This window comes from Sphaerodactylus townsendi, linkage group LG05 (assembly GCF_021028975.2).
Source record: "Sphaerodactylus townsendi isolate TG3544 linkage group LG05, MPM_Stown_v2.3, whole genome shotgun sequence".
Lineage (NCBI taxonomy): Eukaryota > Metazoa > Chordata > Lepidosauria > Squamata > Sphaerodactylidae > Sphaerodactylus > Sphaerodactylus townsendi.
The window spans coordinates 32,707,416-32,734,733 of NC_059429.1; the positions used below are offsets into that span (position 1 = coordinate 32,707,416).

Here is a 27,318-nt window from a genome sequence, read left to right on the forward strand (position 1 = left end):
AAATATTTATGTTCTATCATATCTCACTAATTCAAGGTGACCACAGAACAGCAGAGGCTGAAGGACACAAACATTATAAGCATCCAGAACTTAAAATCAGTACACAAATAAAACACACAATTAAATGTATTATCTGAGTAAGACTTCAATCAACTTGTCCGTTTTTATTTTGGCTCTTCTTTCTCAAGATATTTGCATTAGCTAGGGATTGTACCTTGAAATTAACGTTTAAATTCTGAGTGAATGACATTGGATCAGTCGGAGGAAAAAGTGATGCAGTGCAAGGGAACTGGTAGAAAAAGTGTTGCCATGTTCAGTGTTGCCAAGTAAGGTGGCAGATGGGCCCCAGGGCAGACAAGAGGCTGTTTACAAGAGCCAGGAACAGCAAATGGGATAAGCAGGCAGCTCCCAAGGCACAGATTTTTTGAGAAAGAGTAGCAAAGCTGTAAACTCATGTACTGAAGGAGGACTGCTCCAAACTTGGCTACATGCACTGTATTTTTAGATGGATACTTAATATATTTTAAGTATGAAAGCAACAAATAATGTTAGAAATCTTTCCAGGAAGATGCAATAACTTCTGTAGACACATCTTGGAGTCCATCCTATTACTATACACTCAGCAACAAATCCTGCTGTGTTCAGTGTGGCTTACTTTGAAGTAAATAGGAGTGCTTGTGTAGTGGCCAGCCTGGATTCACTGCTGCATAGTCTGTGGAATGGCTTTCAGATTACCTATATCTTTAACCATTTAAATTACTGAGAATAATATGATACTCTCAGCAAATCCAGGCTTTGTCTGGTATTGTTTAAGTATAGCTTGTCTTTCTTTGTCAAGCCTTCTAGTACACTATATTAGATGCCTGCTCAACAACCCCCAAACTTGCAGGAATAGTGAGAAGACAAACGGATGCAGGAATAGAAAATACAGACATTTGGATGAAGAAAGGATATGATCATGCAGCAGAGCAACTTGGCTTTAAGCAATTGCCATAAGCCTCCTTCTATATCTTTTGCTTGTATGAAGACAAATAAGATTTTTTTACTAACCTAGTAAGACTCAGTGCTTTTGGAGTCATATATGGTTTGTTATAACATTTTAAGGCCATCTTTCCACTCATGTTAAGGTCCCCAAGGCAGCAAACAATAAAAATGTTAAAACAAGATTTTAAAATATATGTAAATATATTTTAAAAATGAACAAATATGTTAATGAACAAATGAACAAACACACACAACAACTGGTGGAAGGCCAATGAGAATCAGTGAGGGAATACCAGGCAAAACAAAAAAGCCCTCATGCACTTGGGAAGACAGTATCTTTTGGGGTCTGGTGTTTAGTTACCTACCCAGATAGCACACAGGAGATTCTGGCAATTTATTGCTTCTGACAGAGAAGGCACTTACACATACATGGAACTACATCCTGCAGACACAAGGAATTAGAACTAAGTGAAGCCCCTCCCATACAGACTTAGAGGTAGAAACAAAATAGTTTGTGTGTATATGACTCCGAAACACTGAGTCTCACTAGCTTAGTAAAAAATGTTCATATGTACATCACATTCCCCATCTTCAAGCTAACGCTGTCATCTTATCAATTAACAGTCAACATAATCAACCACGTCAGAACTCAGAGTCAGAGATCAGTAGTACTTAACTCGCTGTTGGAGATTAGTCTTTACCACTATCCCATAACATAATCCTTGAAATTTGAAGGCAACCTCACACTGATGTGATGATCTTTAGGCAAGCAGATCTGTGTCTGTTGCAGTAAAATCCTTATTAATCATGTGATCGTTGAATTGTGCTGTGCAGGCCATAAATCACCTGTTCCTCCATCAAGGGTTTCACATCAGGAGTGCTATCTATGGTGGCCTTTGAAATGTCAGCACCTCTTTGTTTTTTTTTGTATGAAATCTGAATGTCATACTTCTGCAGATGTAATAACATTCTCTGTGGTCTTGCTGGGGCTCCTCGTGGTTTATGATCAAATTGGACTTTCATTTGAGCACCGAATACATACTAGTGGAACCTGGACACTGCAAAAACAATTGCCGGAGCTTTTTTCTCCTATTTATGAGTACCAGTAGTTCTGTTCTGCCTTGGACAGGGACTGGGATGCATATACTATTGGTCTCCTTTTCTGGAATGGACATGTCTCCATTTTTGAATTCATTAGCCTCGATCTCTAGTTCTGCAGAATCAAGATATTGTAAAACTGGAATTTTTGTAATGGCCTTCTTCAATTTGCCAAGAGCTGTTTGGTTTCAGGCCCTTATTGCCAAATGATGTTATTGTGCAAGAGTCCTGCCTGAGCACAAAAATTGAGTAAGTGGAAGCAATGTGAAAGTAAAAGAGATCTGCTTCTGTTGTATTTTCACTATTGTAAGGCTAAGCATTTAATATGGAGAGAAATATATTTCTCTGTAATATCAGCATAGTGTACTGGTGTGCAGCCATTGGCCTTATGAGTAGAGCGTTCATATCTCTAGCAAGTTGAAAGGACATGTTATGCATTACCCATTTTTCAAAATGATTCTTCCCTGCACACTCATAGCAAGTTTCTCCAAAAGCTGGGCATTGCTATGTCCTGTGGACATGCCCACATCTCTTGCAAGGAGTGCTCTTTGCAGTTGAAAAGACTTCTGCTCGAAAGGATTGCAACAGTGGTTTGGTTTCATTGATGAAATATTTTGATCTTTTCTGTGTTGAACTACTTGAATGCAGGGTTTCACGGTCATTTCAGATGCCTGAGCCCTGATAGGGTCTTTGCTCTGAAAATATTAACTGCTTGAGCCAAAGTTAAATTGAGAACCATTCCTATCTTGAAACAACCACAGTCAGAGAGACTAGAAGATGGGTAAACTGCAGGGCTGGTGCCATGGATGCAAGGGCCCATATTTTCCATTCAGCTACCCACTACTTCTTCTTCATAGCCTTTGCACTCTCACCCAAGGACCAGGCCCGCAAGCAGTCCACACAGAGCAGAAAGTAAAACCTGTAGGGCAGCTGACAAGAGCAAATCCACTACAGGTAAAGTGGTGGCGGTGGTGGTGGTGGAAGGCGCATTCTTTTACTCCCATTTCTTCACAGCCCACGTCTGATCCTTCTCCAGGTAACTATGGCAATCTCAAGTGATAACAGAGGGATGTCTCCTCTCTGGTCTCCTAGATGTGGGCGAAAGAGCATTGGGTTGAAGTTCAACAGTGGCAGAAAGAGACAACTCTACATGCCCCTAATCCTGGTGTAATTAAAATAGGCCGTATGGTTTGCAGTGCCGCCAGTATTATTGTTTGAGCTCAGTGCATGCTTAGTTTCGCCCATTGGTTAATAGCAGAAACAGACAAGGCATACAGTCAGTACTCATGTTGATCTTGTGGTTGATGGTAATTTCAAATGTGACTCCCTACAAACCACAGAGTAAGGCGACCATTCAGACTACCAGGCCCTCTTCCAGCATTACCCAAAGAAATAATTTCAAAACCACTTCTCGCCAACTGTTTAAAACGCGCGATTTCGTGCCATTCTGGCACAGCTTCAAAGAGCCACTTGGAAAAGCAGTTTTGAAAGTGCATTTATTCTTGCACGCAGAAATGGAGCTCAAGTAATGTCTGTAAAACAAGCAATAGTTTTTGTTTTTTCTCTCTCTTAAATGATTCTTTTTTGTTTTTCAGGTAACCCACAGTTCAATTATCCAAGCAGAGGTTGGTTCTGCATGGGCCAAAAACAGCGGTGTGAAAACGGTATAAACCCCTTTACACTGTTTTAAACCCTTTTACACCATTTTCACACTGTTTTCACAGTGCTGTTTTTGGCCCATGTGGAACCAGCCAGAGTATTCCAGCGCAACAGATTTGTGCATTGAATTTTTTTCTTCAGTCATTGCCATTGTTTGGTCAAGCATGCACTGTAAATATGTTTAGTCAACCAGTTAATAGGCTAGGACTGAAGCCTTCACTTTTACAGCTGAAAAACATGCTTTAGCTCTGTAGAGAGAATAAAAAATCAGAAGAGATATTGATTGCATTTCCTTGGAATAACTTATAGAAATTACCTCAGGAAGTTAAATGTTTTCATTCTATATTCTGGAGAAATACGTTTTCTGTTTGCATTGTGAAGAAATACTAATCTGGAAAAGAAATGGAGGGTCTCTACACAGAGGCAGGAAGTGGCAAACCCCTTATGAATGAATATTTCTTGCGTTGAAAACCTTATGTGGCTGTGACTTGATAGCGCTTTCTACCACCAATGATTTTGGCACATTCAACCTACTAAACAATTTTGCAAATACATGGAGACTTAATAGTACTTCCTGAAAGTCAAGCAATCATTGATGAAAATGTTTACTGTTTATAAAATAACATCCTTTATTTTGCAGTCAGGTTAAGATCAATATATACAAAAAATGAAAACTGTTTTATTTAGATGCTTACACAAAATTCCATTCCATCCTATTACCAAACAGGGTAGATTAAAACCAATGATTAAAAAAAAATAAAAGAATTGGCTTTTTAAAATTTAAATTGGATTTTTTAAAATTAAATTCTTTTAAAGGAAAAGGTAGTTTCTTCTTGGTTTTTAAGATGTTACATCATATAGTTGCAAAGATCATCCTGGAAATAAGGATTAAGTTTTTGGAATTTCATGCCCAACAATGAGTTAGCCCAGTACCCATTCATGCAATAAGTTTCTGATTTTTTTGGTAAATAAATTCCATTAATGCATTCATAATGTCATGCTCTTCCAGAGGTTGCTATAAGGTTATTTTTGGCAATTTTTCTATCTAGAACATATCACAGATGCTTGGTGTGAGGATGGAGAATGTGCCTAAAATTGTATTTGATATTAAAGAATGAGGGATTTATATAGTCAGAGATTCAGAAGGGTTTTCTCTCTAGGTCAGCTGGTTATGCAGGCAAACAAAAGATTATATCACTAAGAAAGATGTTATCACTAAGGGCTAAGACATGACAAAAGAACATATCTTATAGACCTGTTTGGCATAGCTAGCTATATAAGATGGCCTATGTGAAATAAACAAAGGACTGAAGAGATCAAAGGTTAGAATAGAGAGGAATCTGATCAGATGATTGAAAATGTGTTTTTCTATATCTTAATGAACACTGAAATGATAATGAGATATCTATATAATATGTATTCTACTAGAATCACATATTATATTTGTTAAACTCATTTTTAACCTTTTAAAGTGAATAAGTTGTACATGAAATCATTGCACCTTAAAGATGTATTTCTCTGTGGGAAAACTCACCCTTAGGAATGTTGGAAACTGGTTATCTTGATTGAAAACCAGAAAGACAGAATTCAGTTTATTGCTACCCCTTGCATATGGGCAGAGAGAAGGAAAATTTCAGCTTGTGTGTAAGAAGGATCAGACAAGCCAATTTTATTTTAATGCAAAGGAAGAAAGCACATGTGGGAGAAATATAATTATATGGGTTATGTATGCAGGTATGATCATGAATTATGACATATGTATTCCTTGTATTTATAAAAAGAGGAAGTTTTTGGCTGGTTGTGGGTGACTCTTTTAGATAGGCACCCTGTGTTCTGCACAGTAAGAACAAATCTTTCTGTTTAAAGCCTGATTCTTTGGTATTCTTTCCTTACCAGTCTTTATAAACGTAAATGCGCAGGACCAGACATGAGGTCTGGCCTGACATTGGTTTTGCAGTTCTCAAAGCTGTGAATTTGTGTCTACAGAGATAATACACCTCTTATTCATAACAAAAATGTTATAAAATAAATATACAGAGTTGAGAAAAATACTTTAATCCCATTGTTCCTTTGCAAACCTAGGTACAGAGAATCAATCCCTTATATCTTAAGTGCTAAGTTTCAAGAAGTTCAATGAACAGAAGATTGTTTGGAGTGGAATAGATCTGCACAATCTAAGGCCCTTTCCGCACGGGCCATAAACGGCGCCCTGGGGACGGCAAAAACGCAGTCCCCAGGGAGCCGTTCGCACAGGCGGCGCTGCAAAAACGCATCAGCGCCAACCTGGCTCCCCTCCCCCTCCCCCAGGGTGGCATCAGGCCACCTCCAAAAACTTCCCTCCTGGAGGGAGGTTTTTGGAACAACAGCGCATTCCTGGCGGCGCGGTACAAACGGCATAGCCGGGAATGCACTGTTTTCCCCATTCCTCTCCCACTCACCTTGTCGCCTCCGTCGCCCTGCTGGCCTCCGTAGACCTTCCCTCGCTGTCCTCCAACCCCTGGAGGTCAGAGGGCAGCGTGGGCGGGTCTACGGAGGCCAGCAGGGCGACGGAGGCGACGAGGTGAGTGGGAGAGGGAAAGGGCCTAAGTGTGAGGAGATGAGGCCCCTTCTGCACATGCAGAATAATGCTGGATTTTATTGTGCGGAATAACCTAGCTGTGAGGATGGAGGGACAAGCAGTAAAAATGAGAGTGAAACTTTTTGAGCAGAATACCCCACAAGTTTTGTGTGAATTGATAAAAGTTTTATCGGAAGTGAAAGACTCCTGCCTCAGTGATGGGGGGTGGCACTTACCACTAATTCAGATAGCTGGGGGGGGGGTCAAGACATTGGGCACCTTTTCTTTAGTACTTTGACACTATTCCCTTGATATGTAGATTGCTACTCTCAGGGAACTTCCTTCCTTCCTGCTTCTCTTCCGCCCTTCACCATTCTTGCACACACCCTCCATCTTGCACAATGTGTGCAAAGAGATGCAGGCAGAATCCTCACCATCCAGCTAGATAGATTAGAATATCACTCCACTTTTCTATCCAGAATGAAGTTCAATAATAAAGACTCCTCTTATTAGTTGGAAACAATGAATTGGCTCTCTTTTGTTGTCTGTAGACACGCATGCCTGAATAAGTTCTGCTGTGTTTTTTCTCTGTGCAGTCTGCTGTAATGAAAAAGGTATCTCTTACCAGAGAGAATTACCAACAGATTCTGGGCCCAGCAAGGTTATGGGCCACAACAGTTAATTGGCCACATTAGTTGAGCTCCAGTGCTGTGAACTGCATGTGCTTTTTTTTTTTAAGTTTTGGCAATTCTGGAATTAAGTTTGTTCCTGGGGATCCAGAGAGATCAGCCGAGGGCAATTTGAATTGCTGATCTACAGTTGAGAGCTGCAGCAACAAAGACCCATCTTCTTCTACCTTCTTCTACCTACAGGTAGGGCAGGCAAGTGTTCAAAACGCAAACACTGCAACAAAGAAATGCAAGGCCTAGTGACCCAGATGAAACTGGAGATAGTTCACCTTGCAATAATTTCATAATTAACTATATATTTCTAAAAGTATACCAAAATCAATAATTTTTGATATAACTGTAAAACTAATCTGAAATGTGAAACCCTCATCTGATTGTAAATATTAAGGTTATTCCCACAAGAATGAATCGTTATTTAGAAAACCATTATTTAAATTTAGTCTTACTGAATGTACAGGTTACAATAATAATGAAGCTCTTTTTAAAAAATCTGGTAGGTTTCAGAACTAGAGTGTGGATTCAGCAGAAACTGGATATATGGCAGGATGGGGAAGCAGTATTTATTTACTGTTAAAGTGCATATGAACGCTTTAGCAATTTACTGGACAGTATGTGTATTGATATGGGATTACGTTTCATATGCTACTGGGGGAAACAAGGCAATTTACATTCTCCTCTCCTGCAGTTGTCCTCACAACCATGAAGTAGGTCCAGCTGAGAGTATATGATTGGTCCAAGGTTCCCACCACGTGTTCATGGCAGAGTGAAAATCTGAACCCAGGACTCCCAGATAATAGTTCAACAATCTATTCATTACCCCACACTTTTGTATATTTGTTTTACGGATTTTATGTTATGCTGTTGAGTATTATGAACTTCAAAAGAGATTAGAGTATCAAGGCCATTGACTTGGTAGGTTTACAGGTGCTTAACTCTGTGATGGACTGTGGCCTGCATGCGTAACTTGAGAGTACAACCTAACAAATCCAGATATTTAGAATTTCGATAGAAAAAGTATTGTTTTCAACACACACACTCCAACACACACCAGCTGGGCGACCTTGGGCTAGTCACAGTTCTTCGGAACTCTCTCAGCCCCACCTACCTCACAGGGTGTTTGTTGTGAGGGGGGAAGGGAAAGGAGTTTGTAAGCCCCTTTGAGTCTCCTACAAGAGAGAAAGGGGTGGGGGTATAAATCCAACTCTTCTTTGTCTCTTCTATGAATTATTCACATATATAAGGAGAATGGCCAGAGAATACTTTTGAAATATGCTGTCTCCTCTCAGGATGTCATTTTCAAATGAAACTACAGTTAATAAACTAATGATGATCCTTCTTTGTTAAATATTTTGGGATTCTTTTTAACTACTTTCATTTGACTATAGGTCCCAATATTCTGATGCTTCTACAAGCGAGTGGTCTCTCTAGAGCAGGGGTGGCCAACCTATGGTGCTGCAGATGTTCATGGACTACAATTCATGCCACCCATCTCTCCATCCCCTCCCCTTGCATGCCACCCCTCTCCCTTCCCCCTCCCTCTGCTAGGGTGGGCCATATCCAGATGCCGGGGCCTCTCCCTTTCATGCCACCCCTCCCTCCCCTCCCCCACTCCCTTCCCCTGCATGCTACCCCTCCCTCCCCTGGCAGGGGCTGATGGGAATTGTAGTCCATTGTAGTCCATGAATTGTAGTCCATGAACATCTGCATGGCCAATTGGGTTAGGGATGTCATGCAAGGGATAGTATGCAAGGGAGGGGAAGGGGGCCTGCATCTGGACATGGCCCACTCAGTAAGATCCTGGCACAGGCCTGTTTTCCTTTATACTGACATATATAATTCAAAATACTTCTAGAAATGTATAATTTTGCTGAAGCAGAACATTTTAAAACATTATAGTGGGACCTCCACTGCTATTGCCAGAATTGCAATCCTTTCCAACACATTCAAGGCTGTTTCTTTAGCTGACTGTACGCAATTACGTAAATGCTATATTAAACAGAATGTTTGCTAAATTATTGATGATTCCTGTAACTCTGGAGAAAGGAGACTGACTAATTTCCTTAGGGCCTTAGTTAGAGATATCATTGCTTATATGGCATAGATAGCTGCTCTCAAAACGAAAGAGGTTGCTGTGAGGACCAGAAGATATTTTTATAACAAGAAATTAAGGAAATACATTTCTCCAAAATACTGAGATATCAATTCATACATCTTAGAACAAATATAAAATAAAATGACAATCATGCTTTTCAGAGTTGCAGAATATTTTATTTTTCTCTCCACAGTAAATGCAAGTGAAAACAGCAGAAGCAGATGTCTTTCGCTTTCAGTTCTCTCCCACTTATCTATTATTTCATGTTCTTAAATATAGGGGAGAAATTTGGATTTTGAATTATGTTACTTCTGATTTATTGGCAATTCTATGAATTACTGACCTCCCAAATGTCCTATCATTAACAACCTTATTCAGGTCTTGGTAACTGAGGGTCTTGGTAACTGAGGGCTTTCTTTATTGAGTCAATCCATCTCATGTAGCGTTTTCCTCTTTTCCTGTTGACTTCAACTTAGCATTACTGTCTTTTCCAGTCCTTTAGTCATTTTAGCTTCTAGGAAGAGTTTCAGTTTGATTTGTCTTTTCACAGTACATGGTATCCGTTAAACTCTCCTGCAATATCACTTTTTAGCTTTCTTCATTGTCCAACTTTCCCACCCATATATAGAGCAACAGAGAATACTGTGGACTAAATTAATTTTGGATTTGGAATTAATTTTGGATGCCAGTGACACATCCTTACCTTTAAGAATCTTTTCTAGATCCTTCATGATTGTTCATCCTGGTCTCAATCTCCTTCTGATTTCTTGTCTCCATTTTGGTTGGTGATGGAGTCAAGGAATAGAAAATCTTGAACAATTTCAGTTGCTTCATTGTCAGCTTTAAAGCTGTATAATTTCCCAGTAGTCATTATATTTGTCTTCTCGATGTTCAGCTGTAGTCCTGCTTTGACATTTTCTGCTTTAACCTTCAGCAGTTTTTTCAAGTCTTCAATATTTTCTGCAAGGAGAAAGGTATCATCTGCATGTCTCAGACTGTTAATGTTCCTTCCACCAATTTTCACTCCACCTTCATCTAAATTTAACCCAGCTTCCTAGAAAGTCCTTCATAGTTCTAAATTGAGTTATGCCACCTTTTGGGATGGTGTAAGTCCATGGCCCTGGCCACCACATTCCTGGCCCTAAAGCCTGGGTGGAAGCTGACTAATGTCCCATGCACTGGAATGTGAGTGGATGACTGGATGCCAGAATAGTTCTGCAGTGGCGACCGTTTCCAGAGTTTGCCACTGCAGAACTGAGAGGCAGCTGGATGCCAGTGTCCTTGTCCTCTCCATGAGCAGGAGTGTCTATTATGCCAGCAGAGGTGGCAAAGATGCTGGTGTGAGGTCATGTCACATCTGAACTGCAATTTGCTTCCCCTTTTCGATGGGCCTGACAAGCTGATTTTCTTCTGAATTTCTCTTGTATGCTCCAGCAACCAATATAAATTTGCAATAAGTTCTCTAGTGCATCTTCCTTTTTTGCATCCTGCATGATCATCAAGCATTTCTTGTTCCATACATGGTAACAGTCTTTGTTGTAAAGTTTTGAGCATCACTTTACTTGCATGAGAAACTAATGCCATGGTCCTATAGTTGCTGTAGTCTTTAATGTCTCCTTTTTTGGAATTAGAATGCACATTGCAAACAGACCAATTTAATTCTGTGGCTCACTCTTTCACAAGTAGTTTAAGACAAACTTCCCCCACAGGATTGGCCTCTAATGCAAAGAAGTGGTTGAAACCGTTATGGAAGAACTTTTGTGGTTTAACATATGTTTTTTTATTTAATGAACAGTTTGAATCCAAGGATGTCTTTACCTGACAAATGACATATTTTGTGAATAAGAAGTGCAGGCACACCATATATACCACATCCTGCCCCCAGTTTCATGTCAGCTTGTGCATTTTAGGGGATGTAGCTCAGTGGTGCACATCTTTCTTCTCCCGTACCCCTAGGGTCAGGTATATGTGTCTAATATCCTGTGGTTGGTTGGTTTCCCCATCCATCACAACTGCATTGTTGCTCCTGTGACATCTTGTGGGGGACACCACCACAACTGCTGTCTGTGGGCCTTGTAGTGGGAACACCTGCCCACTCACCACCCAAGCTGCCCTTCTTAAATAGACCAGTGGCACTACTATGGCATCAGCAGCTGGTTGCTCCATCTTTGTAGCCCTCAGGATTGCACTGCTAATATGTAACTACAAAGTCACTATATTTGTCTATTCCGCTGACAACACAGTGGCTTCAACTCTGCCATATATATACAGACAGTAAAATGTATATTTATGCCAACTATGATAGCACAAGTACATTATAGGTACATGGTTGTATAAATTCAAAAACGTGAGAGGAATGTACAAGATTGCTCCCTGGAAGGAAAAGTGTATTTAACAGAACAGGATGCATATTCATTTATGAATCTGTACATCCTTGAATCTTCCTAGCATTAGTATTATTTTCATTCATGTCATAAAACCACATACAGTGAAACCTTGGTTTTGGTTGATGTTGGTTATCGTCGGTTTCGGTTTTCCTCGATTTTTGGCGTGAAAATGTTGTCTCAGTTTTCGTTGGTTGTCTCGGATTTCGTCGGATTTCACTGCTTTCAACGCCGTGCCACGTGACCTCGCTGCTAATTTCCTATGTATGGAAATCATTGCCTCGGTTTTCATCGTTTTTGGATTTTGCCGATTGTTTTCTGACGGATTATTGACAAAAATCGAGGTTTCACTGTATACACCTTTTGGATCAAGAATATTTTTTTCTACCCCATCACATTTGTTTGTTATACATGATGCCATTGGTGCACTACCTGTCAAAGTCTGGCATAGTGAAAACAAGTATTTGTTTCAGATGCAAAAGTATAATACAGTTCATGTAGCTTGGCAGTTTTGATCTGTTCACATGGATCATATTGATCTGAAACAGAAAAAAAAACTTTGAATCCAGTGGCACCTTTAAGACCAATAAAATGTACATTAGCAAGTTTGTTGGTCTTAAAGGTGCCACTGGACTATGTTTTGATTCACAACAGCTCCAGTTCTATACAAAGTTCCAATTCTATGTAAAACTACAGGTTTCCATTGAATTAGTTACCATTCTCTTCTAAGACTGGGATGAAAATGTGGGCGCAGAAACACTTCATTACTACCCCCCCCCCCCAAAATTTAACACACCTTGGAACACAAAGGTTCAGAGTTCACAAATGCATGTCAGTGTTTAGAGACTTGGATGTGTTGTATACTTTTTGAATACTGCCAAGAGATTACTACTAAAGTTGATATAGATGGCAACTATTTCTGGCCATTTCCCCCTTGCCTTTTGTTGCGCCCTACTAGCTCCAAGTAACGCGGGGTCCGCCGGCACTCCCCACTACCAGAGCGGCAATGACGCAGCCGCCCCCGATTCTGCCACCCTCACGACCCCTCAGCACACGTCATTTCTGCCTGTTCAGAATGGCGTCTTTTGCAAAACCCCGCGCAGAACGCTGGCAATGGAGAGCATGACTGCGTGCTCAGAAACACCCAGTTAACGAAGCCTGGTAAGCCTCGCTTTTCTTTTCAAAGTGGGGAAACGGCCTCTGTTGCATTAAGTCTGAAACCATCCTGAGAAGAATGTGTAAAATTGCTCAGGGGGGGGGGGGGAATCTACCAGGCCAATGTCCCATGTCAAAACAAGACCTGGTGCTGAAATTTTGTGTTTATATGCATGAAAGATAACAGTGGCTTGTCAAGTAGAAAACCACAAGATCGGTTTCATATCTGACATCACTACTTGAGACATTACAGAGCTGAGACTGCGAATGGGCAAGGGCCATACTGAAAGAGGAAAACCAATATGGGAACTGACACGAAGGAAGAAAGACGGACATTATATAACAACTGAGCCATCTCCATCTTATCAACTCCAACTCTACGGCCGAGATTCCTGCACATTGCACGTGTTGCATTAAGTCTGAAACCAAGTCAACGCTTCCCGCTTCTCAACTCCAGACTGCCTTTCGGTTCGTTTTACCTTCTCCACTGCTGACAGGACGCCTAAATAAAGTCATAGCTTAAGTCGAAGGGGCCCCCGGGAGGGACGGAGGCAGGGAAGGCGGTTAGGCGTTGCGGGAGGGTTTCCTCTCAGCCCCGCCTCCTGGTCCGCGGGGATGCCGGGATGTTTACAGCCTTGACAGCGGCGGCACCAGAAGGAAAAAGAGGCCGGCTAGTTTTGTCGCCTCCTACGGAGCTCCTTTGCTCCTCGGCTGCGTCACCTGAAGAGGAAAACCGAAGTTAAGAGGGCGCGCGAACTCAAACTGAGGTAAACTGAAATGTTTGATAGGGGCGGGGGGAGGTACAGGAGTTCTGAGCGCGACCCTAGCCTCGCGTGAGAGGAGAAGGGCAGGGCGGAGGGAGGCTGACAGAAATAAAGTCTCAGCGTGAGGAAACCGTTATGGCTGAGGAGAAAACGACGGAGTGGAAAAGCCGAGAAATTCCTTCTTCCTCCCAGTCCGCCCGACCTTAGCTACTTCACCCGGGAGGGACGCGCAGTCCCACCTCCAACCCTTACTCATTGGCTAATGCGGGCAGCGTCTCTGGTCTGATTGGTGCCCATGAATGCCACTCTATTCTAGCTAATAAGGCAGGCCCGCGAGGAAAGAAACGCGCGTGCGCGGGCTGTCTCGTATCTTAGCGAAGGAAACTTTTTCTGTCTTGTGAGGAAGTGAGGGCTTGGGTGGCTGCTGCTGCTGCTGCTGCTGCTTAGTTGGTCGAGCACGCTTTCTTCCCCAGAATCCTTTGGGGGTCGACTGCCGCCCATTCTTGTACAGGGGTGCCCTTTCTTTTTTTGGGAGTTTAAACTGGCAGCTTTATGGAGATAAAAGGTCAATATGGAATTTAACTAGGGAAAAGAGGGATGTACTAAAATAGAAGATAGGACTACCCATAAAGAACAGTGGGAGAGGTTTGAACACGGGTTGGATAGAATGCGAGGCAGGAATGCCAATTGACTTATATGAATTCCATTGATCTGCATTGCATCACAAAAAAGTTGCAATAAAAATGCAGAATGGGTTTTGGGTGAATGTGTCTGGGCCCAAAGAGACTGTTCTGGGAGTAGAGTAACAGCCCTGAGAGAGGAATGATTGCACTTGGCAATAGTGTAACTGTTCATACATTAGAAAGAGGGCCAACAGAGTGGAATGACTGCCTGGGGGGGGGGGGGGGGACAGAAGTGGGGTTTGAAGAGCCCCCGCCACCCATGGAATGATGCATCCTGGGGGTAACATGGGTATTCTGCGTTTGGAATGACAGGCACCAGAGTGGAATGGTGGTCCCTATCAATAGGAACAGCTAAACCGATGCTCCCCCCAGTGGAATAACAGTTTCTAGGAATAGAATCTGTGCTGCGGGAATGGAATATCATCCCCCAAAGTGGAATGACAATCCATGGGAGTAGTACAATTGTTCATGCCAGTCCCAAAACACTGAAGCTTCCACTCTGGTGCCTGTTCCATTCCCAGAAATTCATATTACTCCCAGGGGCTATTATTCCAGTCACAGTCCCTTTGAGGCTGTCAGGGGCTGTCATTCCAGTCAGAGAATGATTTTGCTGCTCCCAAGGGCCATCATTCCATGTGGGGGACTGTAATTCCAGGCCCAGAGTGGTGTACCTCAGACTATAAAAATCTTCATTCAAACCCATTCTGCATTTTTATTGCAACTTCTGTGTGCTATGATATATTTCAATGGTCCAACACAAGTCAATTGGCATTCCTATCTCCCATTACATCCACAGGGCATTCCAATATTTCCAGCAGTCTGTGCTGTCATCCATTTTAGTACATGCAGGAAAAGAAAATAATAAAACATTAATTGAAAGTTTAGCTAAGAATTATATAGTTACCTCACCACTTTTTTTCTTAAAACATTTTTGTTGACACTGTTATTCCCTGTAATTGGAGTTGCTTGAATGTTGTTTCCCTTGTGTTTGTATCACCTCACTGTGAAAACTCACAGTCCTTGGAAGCAATATGCAAAGTGGTTATATGCAAGGCATATGCCTGCCCTGTCTCCCACATCTTTTGCTCTTTATGATCATTATATCCTAGGAGTAAGGGTGGGTAAAGCCAAGATTAAAGAATGGCATCTGCCCATCGTTCTTGCATGATGGTAGGTATGTAGTCTCTTTTTCCATCCGACTTTTCCCCCAATCACTTAAGCTGGGGGGGTAACTGGACATAGTTCATGGCAGTTCTGTTGGCACAGTGTTTTTGTGAGAGTTCCATATAACCTCTGCAGGTATGCTACAGTGACTTAAAACCACTGTAATATGGATGTCAAACAATGTATGAAAGCCACTCTGAGCGTGTTCGCTGAATTACTTGAGTTTTGTATCTTCGGTAAACTGCAGTCATTATTATGTGTGTGCACACAGTCACAAAGGAATGAATTCCTATTTGTGTGTGCACATAGTCACAAAGGAATGAATTTCTATTTTTTCTGGGGAAGAAGCATGTCTCATTTTCCTGTTGTTTTCATCTTCAGTCTTTGTATCTTGTGGGGTCCCCAACCTTTGTGAGCTTGCAGGCACCTTTAAAATTCTGAAACTTATTTGCAAAGTACAACGCCAAGGTTCTGCTTTGCCACTTATAAACTGAGTTTTAACATTACAAAGTCTTTAGGAACTAAATTTATGTGACATACTGAGATTTATACAGATGTGTGGTATTTAAGCATGGATGTACATGTTTTCTAGAAAATGATAAAATGTACCTTTAGTATTAATCGCTGCAATAATGAGGACAACAAATAAACAATTCTTGTCTTCCTAGACAGCAGCTTTCAGTTAGTGTCAGCCAACAATCCATCTATCATCTTTATCTTCTGTCATCTGCCATAAAAGTTGGTTTGCTTGTTGAAGCTGCTGAGAGCTTCAACCATAGAAATTAAGTGTACACTTTTTATTTGTTTTATCTTCTCCTTCCATAGAGGAGCTCAGGAGATATGTACATGGTTTCCTCTTCCTCATTTTATCCTTGCAACCCTTTAGATTTAGAGAGAGATAGCTTAGGTTTAGAGAGAGTCACGCAGCAAACATAATAGCAATATAGGAATTTGAATTCAGGCCTCCCTAGTCTTAGAAAAATATTCAAGCAAGTATACCTCACTTGCTCATCTTCTACATGGACTGTTGCCCTAAGTACAAGATTCATTGTTTCCACATCTGTCCCGGTCCTGGGAGTTTCCAAAAATAAGCTTGATTTCCAGCTATGTTGGAAGACAGCATGGTGTAGTGGTTAGAGTGTTAGACAATGATTTGGGAAATCCAGCTTTGAATCCCTAGTCCAGTGATGGCGAACCTATGGCATAGGTGCCATAGGTGGCACTCAGAGCCCTCTCTGTGGGGACTCATGCACAGAACATAAGAACATAAGAACAAGCCAGCTGGATCAGACCAAAGTCCATCTAGTCCAGCTCTCTGCTACTCGCAGTGGCCCACCAGCTCTCTGCTACTCGCAGTGGCCCACGCAGAGTTCATCATGTGGGAGGGGGGTGGAAAATCACCCCCCACACACATATCTTGCCTGGCCTGGGCATGATCCTTTACCTGGGAGTAAGCTCGGTTGCTGGCAATGGGGCTTGCTTCTGAGTATACCCTCCTAGGATCGTCATTCACCCATTTGAAGCGTTGCACGGTTGCTTCACTAAGCTTACTCCCGAGTAACGCGTGCCTCGGTTCCAACCGTTTTTTCCTAAACTAAAACCTCAGTCTTCAGGTTAAATTGCCCTGTTGGCACTTTGCGATAAATAAGTGGGTTTTGGGTTGCAATTTGGGCACTCGGTCTCGAAAAGGTTCGCCATCACTGCCCTAGTCTGCCATGGAAGCTAGGTGGGTGGCCTTGGCACAGTCACACATTCTCAGCCTGACCTACCTCACCTAGTTATGAGGGTAAAACAGAAAGAGTGTAAGCTGCTTTGGGTGCCCATTGCGGGAAAGGCAAATAAAATGAAGTAAATAAATAACTGATTTTTAGGGCCTTGGGAGAGAGTGCTTAAGCCTCCCTGCTGTGTCTTCATCCTAAACTGAAAGAGCCCTGAGAGGGACACTTTATGCCCCCTTGGGGCTATAAGTAAGTTTCCTTAGAGCCACTTTGGGTGGGGAGAATCCTTAAGGTCCTTGTCTCAACAATGCAGGCCCCTGCATACCTGCATGTAGAATTTAATCCAGGAACTCTTTTCATGTCTGGTTTTTGCTGGGTGTCGTATCAACCTGAGAAATCGTTGAGTAGTTAAGCCTTCAGGACGTGGTTCTTTGTGGTCATAAGGCTGTCAGCCATCTCTTCATTGTGTAAATTGTGTTCCATTAAGCCAAAAACATCCCACTAGCTATTTAGTTCAAGGAGGTTGATTGAATGCTGGTGGGGTATCATATGTAGCTAACTAGCTGCTTTCTAAATATTTGGGGAAGGGTGTTGTGGTTGTTGAAAATATCTATGATGGAGTTGCTATAGAATCTGGATTTTTTTACATTATAGGAATGACTATTGTCTGTTAAAATCACTATGAGAAGGATAAAAGGTGAAATTTCTTGCACCTCTTTTCTCACTATTCCATTTATACTACTTTTAAAGGCAAAATACTTTAAAATACATTTGGTTCTTGTTTTCGTTATTTCTTTGGATTCTTTTCTTGGTGAATGGATGTTCCAGTGACAGCACATATCTCATTTGTTGGTGAGAGATGAGCCTTCCAGAAGTTCCCATTTAGCTGAAAAAAAGCAGAGAGGAAAACCAGAAATGTCAACAAAGAGTTATGATGTAAGTGTGGGAAGGCTGGAGCTAAAAAAGGACTAAGGTTTTGTAACTGTTGAATTGACTTAGACTGCAAACTTACTAATCCTTAGTAGGAAATGTTTCACTAAACTCAGTCAGTCAAAGTGTTGCAGGAAAAGGAATTCTGAGAGCTGGCGTGGCATAGTGGTTAGTGTTGGACTAAGAGCTAGTGGGACTGGGTTACAATCTGCAATCTGCAGTAGAAGCTCATTGGGTATCCCAGGGCCTGTCATAAGCCATTTATGCATGCGTTACTTACCCTGTGGGTAAGGAGTTGATTGTCTAACTTTGCTTTACAATGGGGTTTTCCTATTTACACCATTCTTTTTTCCCCATTCTTTTTGCTTCCCAATCTGCCATTTTCCCCACCAGCCTCCTTTGTTGTACCACTTTGGGGTGTTGCCTGCCACTGTTTTGGGGGGGACATATTTTGTCTATTGATAGTTTGCAGAAAATCCAAGGAAATGCAATGCATATGGATCTCCTTTGTGTTCCCTACAAATGGGGAAAAGTTGCATTTACAGAGCTTTCAGAAACCGCAGGAATTCACAGATCTGAGAACAGGGTGAGTGCTGGAGCGGGGAAAATGTGTCCATAAATGAGAATTAAATCAAAGGGTATGTGTGCTCAAAGCAAAGGAAACCACATGGGTGTAAATGACCACAATCAGCATAATCTATGTCTCAGAATTGTTATTGCATAACCTATGTCTCAGAATTGTTATTGTGAGGATAGAATGGAAGAGGGGAGAATGATGTGAAAAGGTACTTTGGATCCCAATCAGGGAGAAAAGCAGGATATAAATAACTAGCGGGGCCCGGCCACGTGTTGCTGTGGCAAATGTCTTTCTCATCACAGTCCGCAATCCACACAGATGTCCATGCAGGTCCAATGATTCCCAGCATAGCCTTTTGGGGGGGTCAAATGGAATCCCTCTTTCCCTTTTGAATTCACATTGTTATATGGTGGTGTCGTGTTTTTTTAGTATAAGATAACCCTTTCCATTCCACAATGGAACTGTCCAGAGTGCGAATCCTGATGTCCATGAGGCTGGTTGACACACACAGTCCTGGCTTGGGTAAGGCAGAACTGCGACAAGGAGGCTATCCCAGTCAGGCAGCAGAGGCAGGGTGGTGAGGCGTTCAGATCGAGGCCAGCTCCCTGGGTTCTTAAAGGGCCATGTGCAAAAGAAGCAGAGCCAGTAGTGTTGGTTTGCCCTCACCCCGTGGATTTTCTTAGAAGAAAAAGGCAAACTCCAGCTCTCTTTTAGTAAAAGAGAGCTGTGGCGAATATGGGTGAGGAAGTGGGTAAGTGGTGGTTGGATGTGAGGGAGGACAGAGTGAGGTGTGTGAGGATGCGCTGGATGTGTATGAGAGTATGTGTGTTGTGTGGTAGCAGTGGGTGAGGCACAGAGAGTGAAAGTTACCTGTGTGTGTGTGTGTGGGGGGGGAAACCCCACCTGACGTCTCACATGGCAAAGTGTGTATATGTTTCACTTCCACTTGTATTACTTAACAGTATTACCTGTTTACTGTTTTCAATGCTCAACTCTGGCCATCTGCGCGAACATTTTAAAGGCATACCAACCCCTCAGGCCACAGACATGCTGCACGAACATTCTAAGGGTGACAGTTAAACACAGCCAGCTTCATGGCCTGGTGCGCCAGGAAAAAGACGTTTTACCTGGCTCAGGTATGGACTTTTTGCGATTTGAAGGTCTGATTACCTGCCCGCAACAGGGAGGGATGTCATGTGAAAATTTGGGGGCGATCTGTCCAGCCGTTTTGGCGTTAGGGCATGACTAACAAAGTCACTGTTAGCTTTTTATATATATAGACTAAGGGAATAGGTACGGCTTCCTGGATCCCAAGGGTTCAGAGACCCTGCCCTGTTTGTAACTTTATTACTGTAATATGATCTATTGTGTCAATTCAGAAAATAAACACATATCCTTTTATAACTTATGAGATGGTATGTGAGCATCCATGCTATGGTTTGGCATCAAGCCTAGCGAAATTGTGCTTAGACCCTGATCTCAGTGGTTGCTTCTGAGTACAATTGGACTGTTAACTGACTATGGTTAACCACTGAAAGGTAATGAGAATTAGCTCAATTTACAATATACAGTTGGCAATGGACCCCCCCCCTCAAAAAACAACAACAAAACCACACACACACAAAACTTATCTTCTTCAGGCAAGGAACTACTCACTGACTTGTCCTGTCGGTTTTTCCCACCTTTTCTCCTTCAGGGACTGAGGTGCTTCAGAAAATGGTAGCGTTTGGTTGAAAGCACTTCCCTTCAACCCTGTAACATGCCCAGAAGGTGAAGGATGCCCGTTGACTTTATTCCTTCCCGGCACACCCCTCACTAAGGCACTCTAAAATAAATACTGGAGGCGGATTAAAATGTAAAGAGATTAAATATTTATTAACAGATAAGAGCAGTTGGTAAAGGGAGGAATAATAACTTGGAAAAGGATTTTGATGAGGCAAATAAGGCAGGAAGGTGGGACACACACACACACACATATACATGCACACTGTACATAAAAGGTTGGCGTAGAGGTTCTGAGTTTTTTTCTCCGCACAGCACTTAACAAGATTGCTCAGTTTCAGTTCAGCTTAGATGTTATAGTTTCTTAGATATTTCACAGGTTGTACAGTTCCTTTAACTTTACAGGTAGTACTGGCTATTGGCTTCTTCACGTACAGGGTCCTAACACTGGCTTGGTACTTATACACGGTACCCTCACACAACCCACACAGTTAGAAAAATCCTAAAAATTAAATGTAAACTCTCTGCTGAGGTAAACCCAGACCCTTTGGTATACAGGAATCCTTCTCTCACTCAAAGATATTTCTATCCTGGTTTATTATGGTGCTACTTCTTGGCCCTCTGATAAATCCTTCCACCAGTGTACTTTCCCTGTGTATGTATTTGCTTTCACCCAGCACTCGGGCTGATAACAGTAGAAGTCCTACACTTTGACTGACTATTTCCCTCAAAGATGTTTAGTTTTTCACACACAATTAAGGCAGACAGCACTTAACAGCAGAAACACTCAAGACCAAAAAGCCTCAAAGATTCTTCTGATGGGGAGTTAACCTCCCACCTCCCTGCATCATACAGTTACTTGGCCAAGTAGAGTGCAGGATGTCACAGCCAATCAGGTGGCACCTTTCTGCCTCACTCTGACTGTAAACAGTAATTTGTTTTAGACAAAACTGCTCTCTTAAAAAATAAGATTTCCTGGCAGTCTGTCACACAGCCCCATCCACAGCCCCAGTTGACTCCAGACTGTGCTTTTGCCAGGCCGCCCTGCTGCCTCCAGAGGGCTTTCCAGTGGCGCGGGGAAGCAGAAAATTAATAAAGATTTCTCCACTGCTGGAAAGCCCTCTATAGGATAACATGGACGTACACCACCCAAAGTGTTGCATAAGCGCCAGGCTGCAGCAGAGTTTCCTGCTAAGCTGGAGTGGAAGCTAACTAACATCCACTCTACTCCTGGGAACACCTCCACTGTGCTGATGGGACTGGCGGTTGTGCAGGAGTACTGGTGCAGTGGCCAGGTGTTCTGGAGGGCCGCCGGCATCTTCACCTTTCTGCTGGGGTAAGTGCCCCAGGGAGACCAAATCTGCTGTGCAGTCCCACACCATTCCCCCAAGCTGTTTCCCTCCCCTTTGGATGGGGCTGTTTGATTATATTCAGAAAAATATTAGATTCCTCTGTTTTTAGTATAAATGCTGTAACGAAACTAAACAATTATTTTTATAGGTCATTTTTAATAACAGCAGAAGTTGTGTTGAATTTCTCCTAGTCTATGTGTAGTATGGTCTGATCCTGTGAAGAGATAGGCCTGCTTATTCGTTTTATGTTCACCTTCCGAAGGATTGCATTCTTTAATTTTGCCATTTTTCAAAAAGAATTATCAAATGTATGTTTTCACAAATATCTTCAGTCATATCTTTATTTAAATGTATAGATGAAAGCTAGAAGAACCCTTCAAAACCAGAGACTGATGAGATGCTGAAAATTACAGTGCAGTCCTAGGGTTGTTCTAATATCCTTAAAATGCTGAATTCCTTATAATGATTTATGTGTTGCCAGTTTTCTTTGTATGACAGTGCAAGAGTTATTTTTCATCCACTTATAACATTTTTATAATACAGAAATTTGTTTTGACATGATAAATATTTCTTTGTGTCTTTATAAAAAGAGGATACTAAGAAAAAATTTGAAGCACGAGGCCATTAATCAGCTTTAATCAGCCCATCATTTGTTGCCTCTTCTGAAATAGGAAGTATTTACCTTCCTGTGGTGGTTTTATTATCTTGATGTGTTAGTTATCTCATAAGATACTAATGAGGAAACAAAGAATAGATATGCAGATTGTATTTAGTTTACTTAGCAATGAGACTGTGTTCCATATGCATTGGTGCTAATTCTTCAAGAAATAGGAGTTATACACTTGCAGGATTTTATCACAAATCTTTACATTAAAGGATTCTTCCTGGTAGTCTAAGGATACTCCAAATTGATTGTCATTTAGGAACTGAATATCTATATTCTTTTCCAGGAGTCTTTTGAGTTAACTGCATGTTCCAGTTGGATGCTTCAGAAAGTTTTAATGCATGGAGGAATACAGTTCTTTTAGTTCCTCTAATGAATTTCCTGCCCACAGTGTGTTTTTCCCTACCTCAAGGTCACTTATTTCCTGCAATATCAACTCTCCGTAAGTGAAGAAATGAAGAGATTCTATTTGCTTGTGTTTGTATATATGGAGACAAAAGTTGGAGGACACTAATGTCATCTGTGTTATTAACATACAGGTGAAAGTATTCATAAAATATTCTTTTAAACAGATGAAGAGGTTAAACAAGGCTTACATAACTTATCACCTGCTAAGCCAAAATGCAACCTATCTCTTTTGTATTGTGGCCTGCCAGATGCTTGACAACCTCCTATTCTGTAGTCCCAACCAGCCAGCAGAAGGTTTATCATGGGGTTTATCAAGCCCCATGGCATATGGCTGGTGGGTTGCATTTAGCTTTGTAGTCATCAGTTATATGGGTCTGAATTAAACTGTCATAGACTGCAGACCTTCAAATAAGCTAAATCAAACCAAACCAAATGCTAGGTGATTAGAAGGTATCTAAAGCACCTGTTAATTTAAAATACAACAGTTCAAAAATTGCAGTGAATTAATTTTATGACTTTGCTAATGCTAATATCTTAGCAGTTAACAGGTTATGGCAGTTTTGGAACGTCTAAATTTCTTTTATGTACAGATTCTATTTTCCCCCAGCTGCTTTCTTCCTTTTGTGTTTGTGTGTGCGCAAACTACCATCAAGTTGCCTCAAACTTTCGGGGACCTATGAATCTATGACCTTCAAAACATCCTACCATTAACAGCTTTGCTCAGGTCTCCCAAACTGAGAGCCATGGCTTTCTTGTTTGAGACAGTCCATCTCATGCTGTGCCTTCCTTTTTTCCTAGCATTATTGTTTTTCCATTGAGTCTTGTCTTGTGACCAAAGCACCCAATAACCCAATTTTGGTCATTTCAGCTTATAGGAAGAGTTCAGATTTGATTTAATTTAGTGCCCACTTATTTCTCTTGGAGATCCACAATATCTGTAAAAGTCTTCTCCAATACCACATTTCAAAAAGTAAAACAAACCACACCTACTTTCTTCCTGTCAGTTTTCTTCACTGACCAACTTTCACATACATAGTAATAGGGAATGCTATGGTGTGAATTAACTTAACCTTGGTCTCCAGCAGCCTATCTTTACACTTAAGAATCTTTTCTAGCTCCATCATGACTGTTCTTCCCAGAGTTAGTCTCCTTCTGATTTCTTGGTTGTTGTCTCCATTTTGGTTGGTCATGGAGCCAAGGAATAGAAAGTCTTGAACAATTTCTGTTTCCTCGTCAACTTTAAAGTTGATTAATTTCCCAGTAATCTTTAATCTGTGACCCCATCCAAAGGGGAGAGTCCAAATCCACCTGTGCCAGCAGATTTGTTCTGCCTGGGGCACTTTCCCCAGCAGAGGAGCAAATGTGCTTGTGTGTAGCCGCCATGGCTGTCCCCAGTGCTGGGACACCAGCGTTCCAGTACCCCTGTGCTGCTGGTGTTGATATAGCAGGGGCATGGCCAGAGGAGGAGCCAACATTAGTCAGCTTCCTCACGATCATTCACCACCTTATGCTGGTGGCCAGGTCCTCAGACTTAAGCTGCCAAAATCTATTGAGCCCTATAGAGATTTCTTGGCAGAAGGAGGCTTTTTCACATTGCAAGTCTCCCCGAAAAGCCTCTATGGGAGGGGCACTGTGGTCGTTCACCTGATCGTTTGGACAAGACTGGCCATCTTCTTGATGTTCAGCTTTAGTCCTATTTTAGCACTCTCTGATTTAACCTTTCGCAGTAGTCATGGTGTCATCTGCATATCTCAATTTTCACTCCATCTTCATCTAATCCAGCTTACTTTATATATTCTGCATATATGTTCTGTGGGGGTTGGAGCCAAAAAAACTATTCAGTCCAAAGTGCAAGGAACTTGGGAAAAGCTTCAAGCCGCATGGAGCTTTGATGTTTACCATTGCACAGACCAGTGGCAGTGGCCTGAGAAGTTGTCGATATGAAGGTCTGCGAGTTGAGCTGAGAACCAGATCCTAAAATCTTTAAGGATTGTTGCTATCTGCTCTCCCAGTTGGAATAACTTACCCTGCATTTCAAGGCTATTTACAATTAAACTGATGGAGAAGGTATCTGAGGTGGCTTGCTGCCAAGAGATTCAACTCTTTAGCCACACTGTTTCTATCATCACAGGAAGGACGGGTGAGGGTGCTGCAGGCCCTCCAACAGTGAAAAGAAGAACTGGAGAAGCTACAATAGGACAGCAACAGTGTTCTATTGTGCTGAGCAGTGCAGTGGGAGAGCTGGGTGAACTGGGAGGCCATAAAGATGACTGGTTGAAGTCTGCTGTCCCACCTGAAGATCCCAGTAGCTCCCTGTGTTCCTTTCTGCTGGTGTGGCTGTTTTTTTTCTGTCAGATGCCCACCAGGACTAATCCAGGAACACTACTCATACCAACTTAGAGGCTCACATACTCCTCTGGAAAACATCGAACTACACCAAAGACTCTCCTATCTGCCTGGGGAACTTTACTATCTGGCTCCTGCATCTGCCTAGGAGATATCTGGCTTAATTGTAGACATCTGCATTTGTCTTCAGAATGCTATCATCTGACCCCACTGGGCATCTTTGACAGGCTAGGTAGCTGACCCCTACTTATCCCACCCTGACTAGCCACAGTGATCCACGTAACGGTCACCCCCAGGATGGACTATTGTAATTTGCCCTATGCTGGCCTGCCCTTGACACTGACTTGGAAGCTAACACTGGTACAGAATGCAGTGACCAGAGTCTTCACAGGTACATCTGTGAGAGAGCAAATAACACCTTTGCTTTGGCATCTGCACTGGTTGCCAGTGAAATTCCTTACAAGTAAATCCATTTGTTATGGACTAGCTTGTCTCTGCTGAATGGACCTGAGAACTGTGTGAGTACTCCAGCCCAGTGTCTTGTGTAAACAGAAAACCATGGGAAAACCCCAATATGAAGCAAACAGCCTCAAGGCAAGCAGTAAGTGCACAAAAAGCCAAAGTTTCAGTGTGTGGGGTCGGTGGCGGGGAATTAGCAAGGGATGAGTTCTGGTACTAAATTAAACTTTACAGCCCGATCCCAGTATAGCTTAAGAATGTATTTATTTCTATTTTACTTTTCTCCACACATGGGACTAAAGCTGCTTACAAGTAAACACAAAAATATAATTTGGACAAAAAATGCAGCACAGCTTCTGAGTTGGTGCTGGTTGTCCACTGGCTCAGTTCACAGGCTGCAAGCCAAGAGTTAAGTTCCATTTAGCTTTTGCTTTTTGCCAAACCTCGCTAAATACTCAAAGCAGAGGAGGAATAGGAGTTTAGTTCATATTTCATTCAACTAGCAAAGAGATGTTCCTAACCTTTTACATCAGAAAAGAAAGTTATCAGCCCAACTCCTGTTATAACATTACATCAGTGTTTCCCAACCTTTTCAACGTCATGGTACCCTTGACCTCACTCTTCATATCTCACGGTACCCCTGTTATCCTCCCTCCCCCCCCAGTACCCCTGCTTGCCACCCGCCCACCTTCCCCTCCCAGGGTGAAGGAAAGCACAGGGGTGGTGGTGGTGGCAGGAAGTGGCTGCTGACCTTGCAGCAAGCCCTGCCCTCTGGCCCAGCTCTATGTCCTTGCTGGTGCCAGTGGGAGACACTGCAAAAGTGAGGGGGGGGGGCGTTAGCGTTGCTGTGGTACCCCTGAGTCATGCTCACGGCACCCCAGGGTACCACGGATCCCTGGTGGGGAATTGCTGCATTACATACTAGTTCTACCCAATTTCAACCTTTAATGGCATACAAAACTGCAAATACTACTAGCTCTACCCATTACATGTGGTAATGCATTGCCTCCCCATTCTCACCCTAACCACCACAAGACCAAACCATAGAAAACATTACAGACAGAGAGTAAATATATTATTCTATAATTTAAAGATTTGGTGTTATATGAATTCAAGACACAGGAGAAGAAAAGGTAAGAAGAAAGCAAGAACTGTAGTTCCTTCTCTCACACCATAGGGACTGGAAGTGAGGAAAGCTCTGAGTTTCCCCGTTTGTAGTTCTTCCCTGAGACAAGTCTGAACTCCCTACATCTCCTACTCCAGATAATCTGTTAAACTCTGATTCCCTACTCCCCTAAAAAACTGAACCATACCAAAAATTATTATAGTGATTTGGAAGAGAGAAAACTTTATACTAGCACTTTAGCTATGCTATTAATGTGTATGAATGGGTGTGATTATGTTTGCATGCATAGAGAATAGGAAAGATCTGATCTATAGTAACTGCTGTCGATCTTTCCTCCTGACATGTTTATAGTGAAAAGGTTTAAAGCCTACGCATGAAAGTGACCTTCTGCTTTTCCTTTGACAAAATTTAGTCTTAGGTTGCATATGTGAAAGGTACAATGGCTACTAACCAGCATGCATAAAAATCTCATGTATTGAGGGAAGAGTCATTAAAACCAAGATGTTCTTGCTTCTATTTGACGTCAGCAACTGAATGAAATCTCAGGGTTGCTCACGTGGGCCAAGCCATGGCTGTTAGCCTGAGGCTCTGAAGACATGCTTTGAGTGAGGGAGGGGAGAAGAGTGTTAGTGCCTTGTATGCTGGCAGAGAAGAGCTGACAGCCTCACTAGAGATCCCCAAGTATTATGCAAAGCAGTGAGCCTCCTTGACTGTTTTGGTTTCATGTAATAGAGCAGGGAGAGAGGAACTGGACTCTGGAACAAAGCCTGCAGCATATGCCTCAGTG

The 27,318-nt window shown here is 42.2% G+C and overlaps 1 protein-coding gene across 1 annotated transcript in view; it reads left to right on the forward strand.

Annotated features, from left to right (window-relative positions):
- The first annotated feature begins 13,154 nt into the window (after nucleotides 1–13,154).
- Nucleotides 13,155–27,318, forward strand: part of NEK7 (NIMA related kinase 7) — a 104,108-nt gene continuing 89,944 nt past the window's right edge. Inside the window, exon 1 of the mRNA XM_048496751.1 lies at nucleotides 13,155–13,385. The gene's annotated coding sequence lies outside the window, so the exon portion shown is untranslated. The remainder of the gene's footprint in view (nucleotides 13,386–27,318) is intronic.